Here is a 13,346-nt window from a genome sequence, read left to right as displayed (position 1 = left end):
AGATGTTAGTGGGTTTTTTCCATATATATATATATAAAGGCACTTCTTTCCAGTGCCCCTTATTTGTGTTCAAAATGAACTGAAAGAGCTCTACAGTATGTTCACTATGATGGAGTCAAGAATTATAAAACACATAGAATTTGTGAAGGAACAAAGTATCACAAAACTGTGGAGTCATGCCCCAGATAATCTGAGAAAGGAATGGAAGGAATAATATAAGCCTATATTTACTTGAGCCACAGGAGACTCGGGTTCAGTCCCTGGGTCGGGAAGATCCTCTGGAGAAGGAAATGGCAACCCACTCCAGTATTCTTGCTGGGATAACCCCGTGGACAGAGGAGTCTGGTGGGCTACAGTCCATTGGGTCACAAAGAGTTGGACATGACTAAAGCGACCAATACATTCATGCTTATATGGTGCTTATTATGTGCCAGATACTGTTTTTAGTGCTTTATAGGTATTAATTCTTTCAACCCTCCAGACAACCCCGTGAGGTATTTTATTTTACCCAAGAGATCGGTAAGACACAGGTTAAATATCTTAACATAGGTCATAGAGCTAGTAAATGGCAGAACTATAATATGGATTTTCTTCTGATTTAAGGTGGTACGCCTAGATGGCCAGGTAAAAATGGAGCACTGACAAGCAAGCCCCAAGGAAATGTGTAACCTCCACAGGATGTTTTATTATTGGCTTGGGAGGAAGTGGTAAGTGTGCAGACATCATCCTACATTTGAATGCTTTCTTAAGAACTAATGTGACAGCTTGACATTTAGGGGAGAAATTCTGTTGGTTTGTAAGGTCTGAGTCTACTGGTAAATACCTGTGAAACCTGGGTTAAAATGTGTCATTTTCTGGGACTCAGTTTCATATGTGTAAAACAAAGGGATGGATGATATGCAAAAAGAGATTCTACAATTCTTTTATGAGACAGGCACTTAAACACATTGCTATGGCCTGGTGGGAAGTCTTTGTGTCTACAGAATCTCACAGAGGACATAGCAGCGGTAGTGTTCTTTGCCATGAAGTGGATTCAATGAAAGGTCTTGATTCTGAGATACATCAGCAGCCTTGCCTTCTCTAAATTCTTCACCTATGAAACAGGCTAAACTAGAGAGGAAAGTGGCAATTTTAGGTCAGAACAGAGTGGAGCAAGCCCTTCTTGTTTTTCTTGGGGATAAGCTTCAGTGATAGGGGGAGGGTATTGATACTGGCAACAGACACATGTTCTTATCTGAAATTCAGATCAAATGATACCACCCTTGAGAGCATTCCCCGACAATGGTCTTTCCAGCATCATGAATCTGTGAACAGAGGCCAGTAGTTAATTTCAATCAACCAGCTTTGCTGGTATTGCTGCTCCCATTTTAGATTTACAAAGCCATTCTTGATGAAGACAATAAAAGCCTCTTGTGTTGCGTTATGCTCTGACACTTTATCAAAGCACACAGACAGAGGGTTGTTCTTAACCATATATAAAGTGGAGCAAGCTCACAAATCATGCTTTGATATTGCACTGTGGAAACAGCAAGGTTAAAAGGTAAATCTGTGGTGTAACAATATTGATTAATTGATGTAAGAAAGGTCAGGTTAATCTTTATCTTGCTTGAAAGACTCTAGTTCTACATGGCAGGTCTGTTGAAATGGTTCCTGTGTAAAGAGATTTAAAAAAAAAAAAAAATGGAGCCCTAATGCAAAGACAATGGAAGAAATCCCATCAAGCAATCACTCAGAAAGGTAAAAGGAGTAAAACAGGGACTGGAAGGGGGATGTTATTTCAATTTCTGTGTATTTTGAATAGGCTTTCTTGGAAATACTTTCACCAAGTAAGCAATTATAAGAGAAGTAAAGGCAGTGGTGTTAGATGGCAGCCTTACTCCTGCGCCCAAGAAGACCAGAAAAGAGAGCTTCATGCTCCTCTCTCCAGCATGGCTGAAATCTGTTGAAGCAAAAGACCTAACTTGTCTGACCTTCAGGTCCTGCCCAGGTTAAAAACTTGCATAATGTGTCTCACAAGAAGGCTTCTGTATCCCATGGCATGATGGGAAGAGGATGAGGAAAAGGGAATTATTCCCTCCTCACCTGGAGATACACAGACAACTAAGCACAGCTCGCCCAACCTCACTTCTGAACCAAAAGCAAGAATGAGGTTTCAGAGCTAAAGGTTAGGGTTCAGGGAAAACAGAGACAAATGAAGGAAGGACCATGGCTAAACCTGTGTAAGTATGGAGGGAGAGAAAAAATCTAGGGACCACGAGAATAGGATGTGGATGCTGAATTAGTGAAAAGAAGGGCCAGGGGTTGTTAGTGGGAGAGAATGGAAATGGGAGTGAATGCTGGAAGTTTTTTCTCATCATGATCAAACCAGAATGATGGTTAGTAAGTGTCTGAACCTGAATAGGCTAGCCTATGATGTAGTTTCCAGCTATACCCGGAAACCTCAGAGGCTTACTATAAGCTTAGATTTGGCCCTGGCTGATGCTTCCGCTTCTCACAGCTTCAGCATTTGGAACATTACCACAGCAATGGAGAGATGCCTGAGAGGTTTTTTTTCCAGTTTTATTGAAAAAATAATCGACATACATCACTATATGTTGAAGGCAAACAGCATGATGGTTTGATTTACATATATTGTGAAATGATGACCACAGTAGTTTCAGCTGACATCCATTCTCACACATGAGATGTTCAGAAGGACAGGTCTGGAGGGAGTTTATATCATCTTTCTTATATCCTTATACAGTCACAGAACCTTCAGCTAACTGCACAGGAGACTGGGAAATATGCCATAAAAAGGTTACTTTTCTAGGTTTACCTTTAAACACTAGGGATTTAGGTTTTCATAAAGAAAAGTTTCCAACATCTGCATTGTTAAATATTGGAAGAAGCTACCATGGGATGTTTAGAAAATTTTATTGCCATTCTCTCTGATACTCAAGATAGGAGATATGACTCATTTTTCTTTAAGTTCTGTTCTTTGTATAATTTTATGCTTCTGTAACTATATAGGTTTTTTATATGCAAAGGAAAATATGAAAGGTAAGCTAGATATTTGGAATTATTTTTTATCAAACCCATTTAATTATCCTTTTACTCACTGACCATGGCTACTTCTTACAAGTTGGTAGGAAAACTTCTGTGTTAAGAAAGCACAGACACAGGAAGAAGGATGGAATCAGAAATTAAATGTTCTTTATTCACAAATTATCCATTTTGTGTCTTAAGCCTGGCCTTTTTAATAACAAACACTTAAAGGTGTAAATCATAATTTGGTAGAAATCTGTATGTAAAATAAAAGATCTAACCTTAGCATCATAGTCACTGGACTTCTGAAAGGTTGTATGACATATTTTGCATTTTTTGTGTTATTTGCTTCAATATATGTTAATAGATGATAATTATATGCTTTTCATTTGGACAACCCTTATCCAAAGACGATTTAATATTCGCACATCTAATGGGTTGCGCACGGCTATTGATCATTTGGATCAGAGTTCAATTTGAACTGCTGCTGGTTAGATTAGAAATTGTAATCATGGTAAAAGATAAATTACAAGGTCTCTGAAGATCAGTTCTGTTTTCAGAATTAGATGCACTTTTATATTTGAAACATCAAATAGAAGAGGTTAGGGAAGATCTCTGATGGTGTCATTATGTGGATTTTCTAAGGAATATATCCAGAGATCCTTAGTACCTTTTCCCCATAGTATCAGCAATGTGAAATTTATAGAGAATGACATTTTACAACAATAAAGATGGTGAAAAAGATCCATAAATTATTTGTGAATTAGGACAGGTTGCTTATTTTGTAGATATAAATTTTGATGCAATAAATCAAATAAAATGCTCTACTTATTAAAGTTATGTAGTTTTTAACATATAGAGATTTGGTTTTTAATAGAGGACATCTAAATGAAGAGTAATTTAGGTGAAGCAGACCTTGATTTCAATAGTAAAAGGATTTTATTTTTGCTTTAAATTATTTTTTGTCTAATTATAAAAGAAATATATTCTTACTGTAGAAAATTTGGAAAATATAGGAATCTCTATTTAAGAAACAAAGAACGTTCACTATCCCATAACTGCAGTGTGTTTCTGTTCACATCTTAAGATACCTTGTTTCAGTTCTCTTCTTAGAATTTTTAATAAAATATTTCAAATATATCAGAAATAAATAAAATGATAACAAAGCTACAGATACCTCTACCACCTAGATTTAAATATGTTGCTGCTGCTGCTTAGTCGCTTCAGTCATGTCCGACTCTGTGCGACCCCATAGACGGCAGCCCACCAGGCTCCTCTGTCCATGGGATTCTCCAGGCAAGAACACTGGAGTGGGTTGCCATTTCCTCCTCCAATGCATGAAAGTGAAAAGTCAAAGTGAAGTTGCTCAGTCGTGTCCGACTCTTAGCGACCCCATGGACTGCAGCCTACGAGACTCCTCCATCCATGGGATTTTCCAGGCAAGAGTACTACCTTTTTGCTATATTTACTTCAGATCTGTCTTGTTGACAAATACATACAGCTATAGATATATGTGCTCCACTTCTTTTTCTTCTCTCCTTTTTCCAGCATTAATTTATTATTGTGATATTTCCATTTTATAATTTTACTATGTATCAACCATAAACAGACTTCCCTGGTGACTCAGACAGTAAAGCATCTGCCTACAATGCGGGAGACCCAGGTTCAATCCCTGGGTCAGGAAGATCTCCTGGAGAAGGCAATGGTACCCCACTCCGGTACTCTTGCCTGGAGAATTCCATGGACGGAGGAGCCTGGTGGGCTACAGTCCATGGGGTCGCAAAGAGTCGGGCATGACTGAGAGACTTCAGTTAGCACTTAACCATAAACAATATATAAAATAGTTTTCATGTTTAAAAGCTATGTGCATTATCATGATCATGATCATGATCATCATGGTGAACACTTATTGAGTGATTGCTGTCTTTCAGGCACTGTCCTAGAGCATATTATACACACTAACCTTAGAATGTGGGTGCTGTTGTCGGCATTTTATAAGCAAGGAAGCTGAGTTACAGACAGACTAATTAACTTACTAAAGTTCATACCTCTACTCTTTTCTAACTTGCTTTTTCATGCCACACTGTTTTTAGATTGACCCGTGTTGATACATATGGCCCTAGTTCATTCATTTTAATTGCTGTATAGTATTTGATTATATGACTGTCATAGTTTATTCTTCTACTGATAGACAGAACTGTGAATACCCTTTATAGGTGTCCCGTCTGCATATCTGTGAGAGTTTCTTTAGGGGAGTTACATAGAAGTTATACACATTTTAGGTTCTACATGATTATAGAAATTTTTTTATGTTGATCTTATAGCCATCTCTTTGTTTTGCTAAATTTTGTTATTCTAGTTAACTGTATTTTTTCTATGCTGACAGTTATATTTTCTGTGAGTAGTGACAGTTTTTTCTTCTGTTGCAATTTAATACATTTCCTTCCTTCCTTCCTCCCCCCCTCCCCCCCCACCCCCTTCCTCCCGTTTGTCCTTCTTCCCTTCCTTTATTACTTCCTTCTTTCGCTTTATTCCTTTCCTTTTTCTCTTAATAGGCCAAGGGACCTAGAGATGTGGAGAAAGGGTGGTGACAGAGATAATGCTTATCTGTTTCCTAATTGTAAGGAGAATGCTTTATTAAGTGTGTGTGTTGCTGATTTGCAGTGAGTACCCCTTAGACTGAGGAAGCTTCCTCTATATTTAGTTTGCTAAGAGGTTGTTTAGATTTTACTGAATGCTTCTCTGTACCTTTTGAGAGGATTATATGGCTTTTCTCTTTTTATCTGTTAATGTGAAAATGATATTAGTACAGTTCTAAATTTTAATAATCTGTGTATTCCTGGAACAATGTTTAGTCATGATATATTACTTTTATGGTATTGTTGACACTGTTTTCTAACATTCCATTTAGGATTTTTACATCTGTATTACAAATGAGATTTGTATATGATTTTCCTATTATGAATTATCTTATACATTGTTGATATCAAGGTTTCTAGCTTTATAGTATTGAGTTGGGAACTTTGCTTATTTTTTTCTATTTCTTTGGAACAGTTTGCATAATATTAGGATTATATGTTCCTTGAAGTTGTGGTAAAACTTGCCTATAAAACTACTATAGTAAGGTTTTGGAGGAGATAATAATGGAGATTTTAAATTATTAGTTCTATTTGTTATATGGTTATAAAATTATTAAGCTTTTCTATTATTGAGTTTTCTATAGTAAGTTATATAGTTTTCTAATAATTTTCTATTTTGTCCGTGTTTTCCATTTTATTGGCAGGACATTTTTCATAGTACCTCCTTTTTGATTTGAGAAAACTTTGCTGTCATTTTCCTCTCTTTTTACTCCTAACATTGGTATGTCTTTTTTCTTCATTCTTAATTAATTTTGCCAAAGGATTGTCTGTTTTATTATTATTAGATACAGCAATCCTCTAAGAACCTCTTTGTAGGATTAAAAAAATCTCTTTAGATATGGTGAGCAGAGGGTTGACTTTAGCCTCCAAAAGAGTCATAGCCTCTGTCCATTCATATTCCTGAGGAAATTAGTTCAGAAACCCTGAGCCCTTGGAGGGAAGGAGAGTCTTGATACTGCACACATTTCAGGGTGGCAGATCTCCCAATCCACATGCCCTCTGCAGTATGACCTCCCCCAGAGAGGGGATATTCCCCCATCAAGAAGTAGAGCTCATTTCTTGGCTCCTTGAACCTGGATGAGTTCTGTGAATGCTTTAACCTATAGGATATGGTAGAAGTACCCTTGCGTTTAGTTCCAGGTATACCTTTTAAGTGTCCTAGCAGTTTCTTTCTGGCTTCTTGGAAGCTAGTGAAGGGGTAAGAAATGTGAAGCCACCTTGCTATGAAAACTAAAAAACAGGCCTGTTGAATGAAAAGCCATCATGGATGTTCAGCCCAGTCAAACTTTTAGATATCTCCAGCCCTAATTCTATCTGACTATAAAGCGTGGGAGACTCTAAGAAAGAACTATCCACTGCAGCCCATTCCGTTATAGAAATGTGAGTGATAATAATGTGTTTTTTAAAGCTTCTTAATTTATGGATTGTTTATTATACAGTCATAGATACCTAGATAAAGTTCTCACAATTGCTATTTGTTCTTTCTCCAAAGAAAACTCCCATCTTTAACAGGATAAATAAACATATGATAAACAGAGACACACAAATTGTTGAGATTATTGAATATCAGCTCTGAGGTAATGCTAGTTTCTAGAGGACCCAGAATGCCACTATGGAACCTCTCTCAAAGCGGGACCATATGGACATTGGCTGACGAAGGGAGTGTTGACTCAAGTCCACCTCACTGTGAGTGGGCCCAGTGAGTCTGAAATTATCACATACACGTTTTCTGAGTTTCTTTTGTATCAGAAGTCAATGTGTATTATTTAAAACTGATAAATCAACTAATAGATGTGAATATATTCACAGTACTATAAAAATGTCTTATTTGAAGGTGTAAAGAAAGTAATAACTAAGATCAAAGGGAAAATAGGGCAGTTGCAAGGAAATAGAATGATAGGAATTTCTTCATCATTTGCAGTAGGAAGTAAATAATATTAAAGTAAGAGAAGATTAAGCTAGTTATATGTTACTGGATGAAAATAGAGGCTAGTATTCACATAGTGCTTCCCTTGCTCTGTTATACATGCTTTGTAAAAATTAGCTCATTTAATCTTTACAGCAGTCCTTTGATGTAGGTATTATTACTTGTCCTATTTTACAGATGAAGAAACTGAGTCAGAGAGAGGCTAATTATAATGAGCTCAAAGTCACACAGAAAGGATACAGATAGTTGTAATGGTAGCCATTACAAGAAGCCAAAGCAGACTACAGCTGTCAAATCAGGTTGTTGGTTTCTGGGTGCCGTGGTGCTGGCAATCCAGACAACTTCATCTGGAGACTCCTGAGGCTGCCTCGTTTCCAGTCTCACTCTTCCTTCCCTGATCACTTGAAGCTAGACATACTGCATCGTGTGTGCTTGCATGCTAAGTTCCTCCAGTCACGTCGAGCTCTTTGTTACGCCACGAACTGTAGCCTGCCAGACTCCTCTGTGCATGGGATTCTTCAGGCAAGAGTACTGGAGAGGATTGCCATGCCCTCCTCCAGGGAATCTTCCAGACCCAGGGATCAAACCCGGGTCTCTTATGTCTCCTGTGTTGTCACGTGGGTATTTTTTACTGCTAGTGCCAGCTGGGTATCCCCATATGTCATAGACTTCTGTTCATTTCTTATGGAAGGACATGTGCCTCTCTCTGCATTTTCAGACTGCTCTGTTTTGAAGGATGGGGAATTAGTGCTGAGAAGTAGGAGTCCTGATGTCCATTTTGGGAGAGGAAACTGGAAAAACAAACTCCTTTGGTGTGTGGGTCAGCAGAACAAGGCAATGGTGATATCAAAGGATGTTGAATTTGTAGCCATACATTCATCACGCCCCTGTGGGGAATTTTTCTCTTTCCTTTCAGAGTTTAAAAAATCTTTATAGTCGTAGTGAAGTAAATTCTTTCATCCCTGTCCCTGACATTAAAACAGTAAAAAATAATATGTTCAGGTGCTAATCCATGAGTTGATCTTTTAAATGTCTCTCTAGTTGAAGTAAGAAGGATATTAACCCTGGGGAAAATATCATGGGCAATGAAACATTCTTGGCTTTGCAGCTCACAGGATGAGTTGGTACCAGTTAGAGCTTTTTTTTTTTCTTTCAATATTGTTTAATCTAATGGAAGCCTAAGGAACCTACCAACTCAGTGTGCTTTTTCAACACATTAACTTAGCCAGTAGAATTAATTTCAAATTCATTTCTGCATGGATCATTTATAGTATTAATGTGTGAGTTTCCACAGCAACTGCTTTTTTTTTCTTTTTTGCACAAAGTAAGTAAATTTTGCCAGTTAATTGTTTTTATGCTTCTCTCTCTTTTTTCCCTAAAGCAATGGCAGTTTTTTGTCATCAGTGGTTGGACTAGATCAGGTGCTTATCTATGATTTTTTAAAGACCTCTGTGCACACAGCTGCTTTGGCAAGTCAGGAATCAAACTGACAGCCCGTTGGAAAGGCGTATCCTGTCACAAGTCTAAAGAGAAACAGAGTGACAGTTCCCAGGCTCAAGTGCGAGGCCTGCCTCTCAATCTTCTTCAGCTGGCTAGGATCTTGGCTGATGCAGGGCTCCAGAGCCAGACAGCAGAGGGCCTGAAGTAACAGAATGAGGCCCAGCGAGGTAATCGGGACTGACAGCCTGTTTGCCTGTCCAAAGGCGTCTCCGCAACCCACAGCCACATTTAATTCAGCCCGTGAGAGTCTGAGCACACACACACATTTTGCTCTCTCTCTCTGCTACTTTTATTATTCTTACTTTGTATTTTGGGCATAAATTTCTTAGTCTACTCTTCCTCTTGGTGTATAATTTGAAGAGTGGCATGGAAATCATTTTTTCCCTGTCTTGTGGCAGGAAACATACCTAGACATCCGAATTCAATTAGGCCTGAAGTGAAAGTCTTACTTGGTATCTTTGAGGGATCTTTCACAGTTCACGTGTTCAGCTGCTGTCATTGGTGTGTTGTTGTGCTCAGTCTCTTCAGTCATGTGTGACTCTTTGAGATCCTATGGACTGTAGCCCACAAGGCTCCTCTGTCCATGGAATTCTCCAGGCAAGAATACTGGAGTGGGTTGCCATGCCCTCCTCTACGGGATCTTCCTAATCCAGGGATCAAACTTGCATCTCTAGCATCTCCTGCATTGGCGGGCAGGTTGTTTACCACTGCTGTTCCTGCTGCTAAATGAGAAGCGCAGACTTCATAATTTGGTTCAGGTTCTCAAACTCTGGGGACATATAAGCTACTCAAAAGTGAAGATACCAGATCTCAAAAATAAAGGGTCAGTTAGTCAGTTTGGTTGCTGCGACCCCGTGGACTGCAGCACGCCAGGCCTCCCTGTCCATCACCAACTCCTGGAGTTTACTCAAACTCATGTCCATCGGGTCGGTGATGCCATCCAACCATCTCATCCCTGTCGTCCCCTTCTCCTCCCACCCTCAATCTTTCCCAGCCTCAGGGTCTTTTCAAATGTCAGTTCTTCACATCAGGTGGCCAAAATATTGGAGTTTCATCTTCAACATCAGTCCTTTCAATGAATATTCAGGACTGATTTCCTTTAGGATGGACTGGTTGGATATCCTTGCAGTCCAAGGGACTCTCAAGAGTCCTCTCCAACACCACAGTTCAAAAGCATCTGTTCTTTGGTGCTCAGCTTTCTTTATGGTCTAACTCTCACATCCATACATGACCATTGGAAAAACCATAACCTTGACTAGACAGACTGCTGTTGGTAAAATAATGTCTCTGCTTTTTAATATGCTGTCTAGGTTGGTCATAGCTTTTCTTCCAAGGAGCAAGCGTCTTTTAATTTCATGGCTGCAGTCACCATCTGCAGTGATTTTGGAGACCCCAAAATAAAGTTTCTCATTGCTTCCATTGTTTCCCCATCTATTTGCTATTAAGTGATGGGACCAGATGCCATGATCTTAGTTTTCTGAATGTTGAGCTTTAAGCCAACTTTTTCACTCTCCTATTTCACTTTCATCAAGAGGCTTTTTAGTTCCTCTTCACTTTCTGCCACAAGGGTGGTGTCATCTGCATATCTGAGGTTATTGATATTTCTCCTGGCAATCTTGATTCCAGCTTGTGCTTCTTCCAGCCCAGTGTTTCTCATGATGTACTCTGCATATAAGTTAAATAAGCAGGGTGACAATGTACAGCCTTGACATACTCCTTTTCTTATTTGGAACCAGTCTGTTGTTCCATGTCCAGTTCTAACTGTTGCTTCCTGACCTGCATACAGGTTTCTCAAGAGGCAGGTCAGGTAGTCTGGTATTTCCATCTCTTTCAGAATTTTCCACAGTTTGTTGTGATCCACACAGTCAAAGGCTTTGATATAGTCAATAAAGCAGAAATAGATGTTTTTCTGGAACTTTCTTGCTTTTTTGATGATCCAGCAGATGTAGGCAATTTGATCCCTGGTTCCTCTGCCTTTTCTAAAACCAGCTTGAACATCTGGAAATTCACGGTTTATGTACTGTTGAAGCCTGGCTTGGAGAATTTTGAGTATTACTTTACTAGCATAGTTTTACATATAATCTATATTTGACATATAATCTACTCAAAGGTGAAGATACCAGATCTCAAAAATAAAGGGTAAGAATGATCTTTTAGAGGGCATAGTCTGGGTAAAGAACAGTGCTGTTTGTACCAGTTGCAGGGGGCATGTCACACAAGATTGATTCTCCTAATACTCCCTCCAAACCCTGCTCTGTTGAGGTAGTTTAGGACTCAGTACATTTCTAGAATGATGTATTAGTCCATTCTTATCACTATAACAAAAACCACAGAGTGGGTAACTTATAAACAACAGAAATTTATTTCTCACATTCCTGGCATTGGGAAGTCCAAGATCAAGACTCTGGCAGATTTGGTGTCTGGCCAAGGCCTGCTTCTAATTTAGATGGTTGTCTTTTTAATGTAACATCACGTGGGAGAGGGAGAAGGATCTCTCTGGGGTTTCTTTTATAAGGACACTTTTTTCTTTCATGAGGGCTCTGTCTTGTACCTTATACCATCGCTTTGTGGGTTAGGATTTCAACATATGAATTTTGGGGTGACATAAACATTCAGTCCATTGCAACAGGTTTCTTGGATCATCCAGATTTGTTTTGGTAATTTTACCCATCAAAATATATGATTAGTCAGAATTCAGGACCGGATCTTAAACAGTCAGGAATATGGAGCCCCCCAGGAAGATTGGAATTAGATTTTTTAAAAAGGGAAGGACCTGAGAGTAGCGAAAATCAGTTTCCTAATTCTGTTGAGGACAAAATTTATGCCAGAGAAAAGAGGCTATTGGCCAGAAACATGGCTGCTGACCTTTAGAACAGCAAAGGAAGGTTTGGAGAATCGACTTGGCAATTAGAGGTCTGCCCAAAGAGGGCCATCTAGACTTTTTATTGTCCAAAGCTGGAACTCTTGTCGCAATGTATTCAATCGCCATTTCCTTTACTGCTTCCTTGCTACAGTAAATGTGTTTGGTTTAGTAGCCAGATGGCCATGACCAGTAGGAGAGTCAGCCCTTTCCAGTCCTCAGGGAGTAAATCTTGGTAAGTCTGATTCTGTCAAGTCCAGCCACCTTCTTGGTGATAAGCTTCGGAATGAGATGTGCAATGTAATTTCGACCTGTGAGTGTACTTCAGTTGGCAGGACTTGAAAGATTTTTTTTTTTTTTTATCCTTAGAATAAATACAAAAGAAATTTCAGTTACTTATTGTCTCTGGTTGAAGCTGGGTAGGGAGGTGATGCTGAATCTTCTGAATGTCCTGTCATTACGAGAGGAGGTAGCCAGAGGACCAGGCAGCATGTTGGAGACGGCGGAGGACACAAACAGAAAGAAGCCAACACCTGAAGATGTTGCTGAAGAGCCAAATAACCAGCTCCTTAACTTCTGTAACCTCCCAGCCTATTGTGACATCAGATAAAAAATTTCCTGACTTTTACTTGGATTTTCTTTACCTTTTAGTCAAAACTGGTACAGTATCATTGTAGGTAAATTATATGTTCCATTATTAGAATCCACTCAGAAACTAATATATGTAATCACTGCTCTCTTGTTTTGCTAATTAATCCACTAGATGCCAGTCTAGAGATATTCCCTCATTTATGGATTCATTCCATAAACGGTTACTGAGCCTTTGCCCTGGGCCAAGCGCTGGGAATGAAGCCACGAACCAAATCAATATTGTTTCTACTGTCGTGGAATTTGTAATCGAGCAGAGGGTAGAGATGCTGAACATGTGTAGTTAGAACAAAATGTCTTGTGGATTCAGTGATGCCTTTACCTGAAGCATCAGCATCTACCTTTGCAGGATGTGTGTATGCTTAGTCGCATCTGCAGGCCATGGCAACCTGGTCCCCTTGTGATCAGACTGCAGCGGTTTACGGGGCTTCACAGCTACAGCTGTGGAGTTACAAGAGGACACTGGCCAGCAGGCGCTTTAGGCTGTGCACTTTCTCCTAGCCATTTTAGTATCATATTCTATTTTTGCTTTTCGGATTGGTACATTGGTAATAAAAAATGAAAATTAGAATGTATTTTTTTTTTCCATTTAATATAAATATATACTAGGTAGTTCCCATAAATAGGAGGTAAATATAGGAACATTTCCCTCTAATTATTCCTATTTAGTATTTGGGAGAGATGGTGAGCTATATTTTAAGGAGATGGTGTCCTTCATTAGTCAGAATTTTCTTTCTGATATTTTCCC

General features: G+C 39.0%; 1 long non-coding RNA gene across 3 annotated transcripts in view; it reads left to right on the top strand.

The window, feature by feature from the left end:
* The window catches only part of LOC104968526 (uncharacterized), a 158,909-nt gene that overhangs the window by 30,499 nt on the left and 115,064 nt on the right, over window positions 1-13,346 (top strand). For all 3 annotated transcript variants that reach the window (XR_009491636.1, XR_003030444.2, XR_009491637.1), the window contains exon 2: window positions 604-707. This is a non-coding gene — a long non-coding RNA (uncharacterized lncRNA). The remainder of the gene's footprint in view (window positions 1-603; window positions 708-13,346) is intronic.

Source organism: Bos taurus, chromosome 2, assembly GCF_002263795.3.
Source record: "Bos taurus isolate L1 Dominette 01449 registration number 42190680 breed Hereford chromosome 2, ARS-UCD2.0, whole genome shotgun sequence".
NCBI classification, from domain to species: domain Eukaryota; kingdom Metazoa; phylum Chordata; class Mammalia; order Artiodactyla; family Bovidae; genus Bos; species Bos taurus.
Note: the sequence above shows the minus strand (reverse complement) of the source record. Positions and strands in the feature narration are given on the sequence as shown.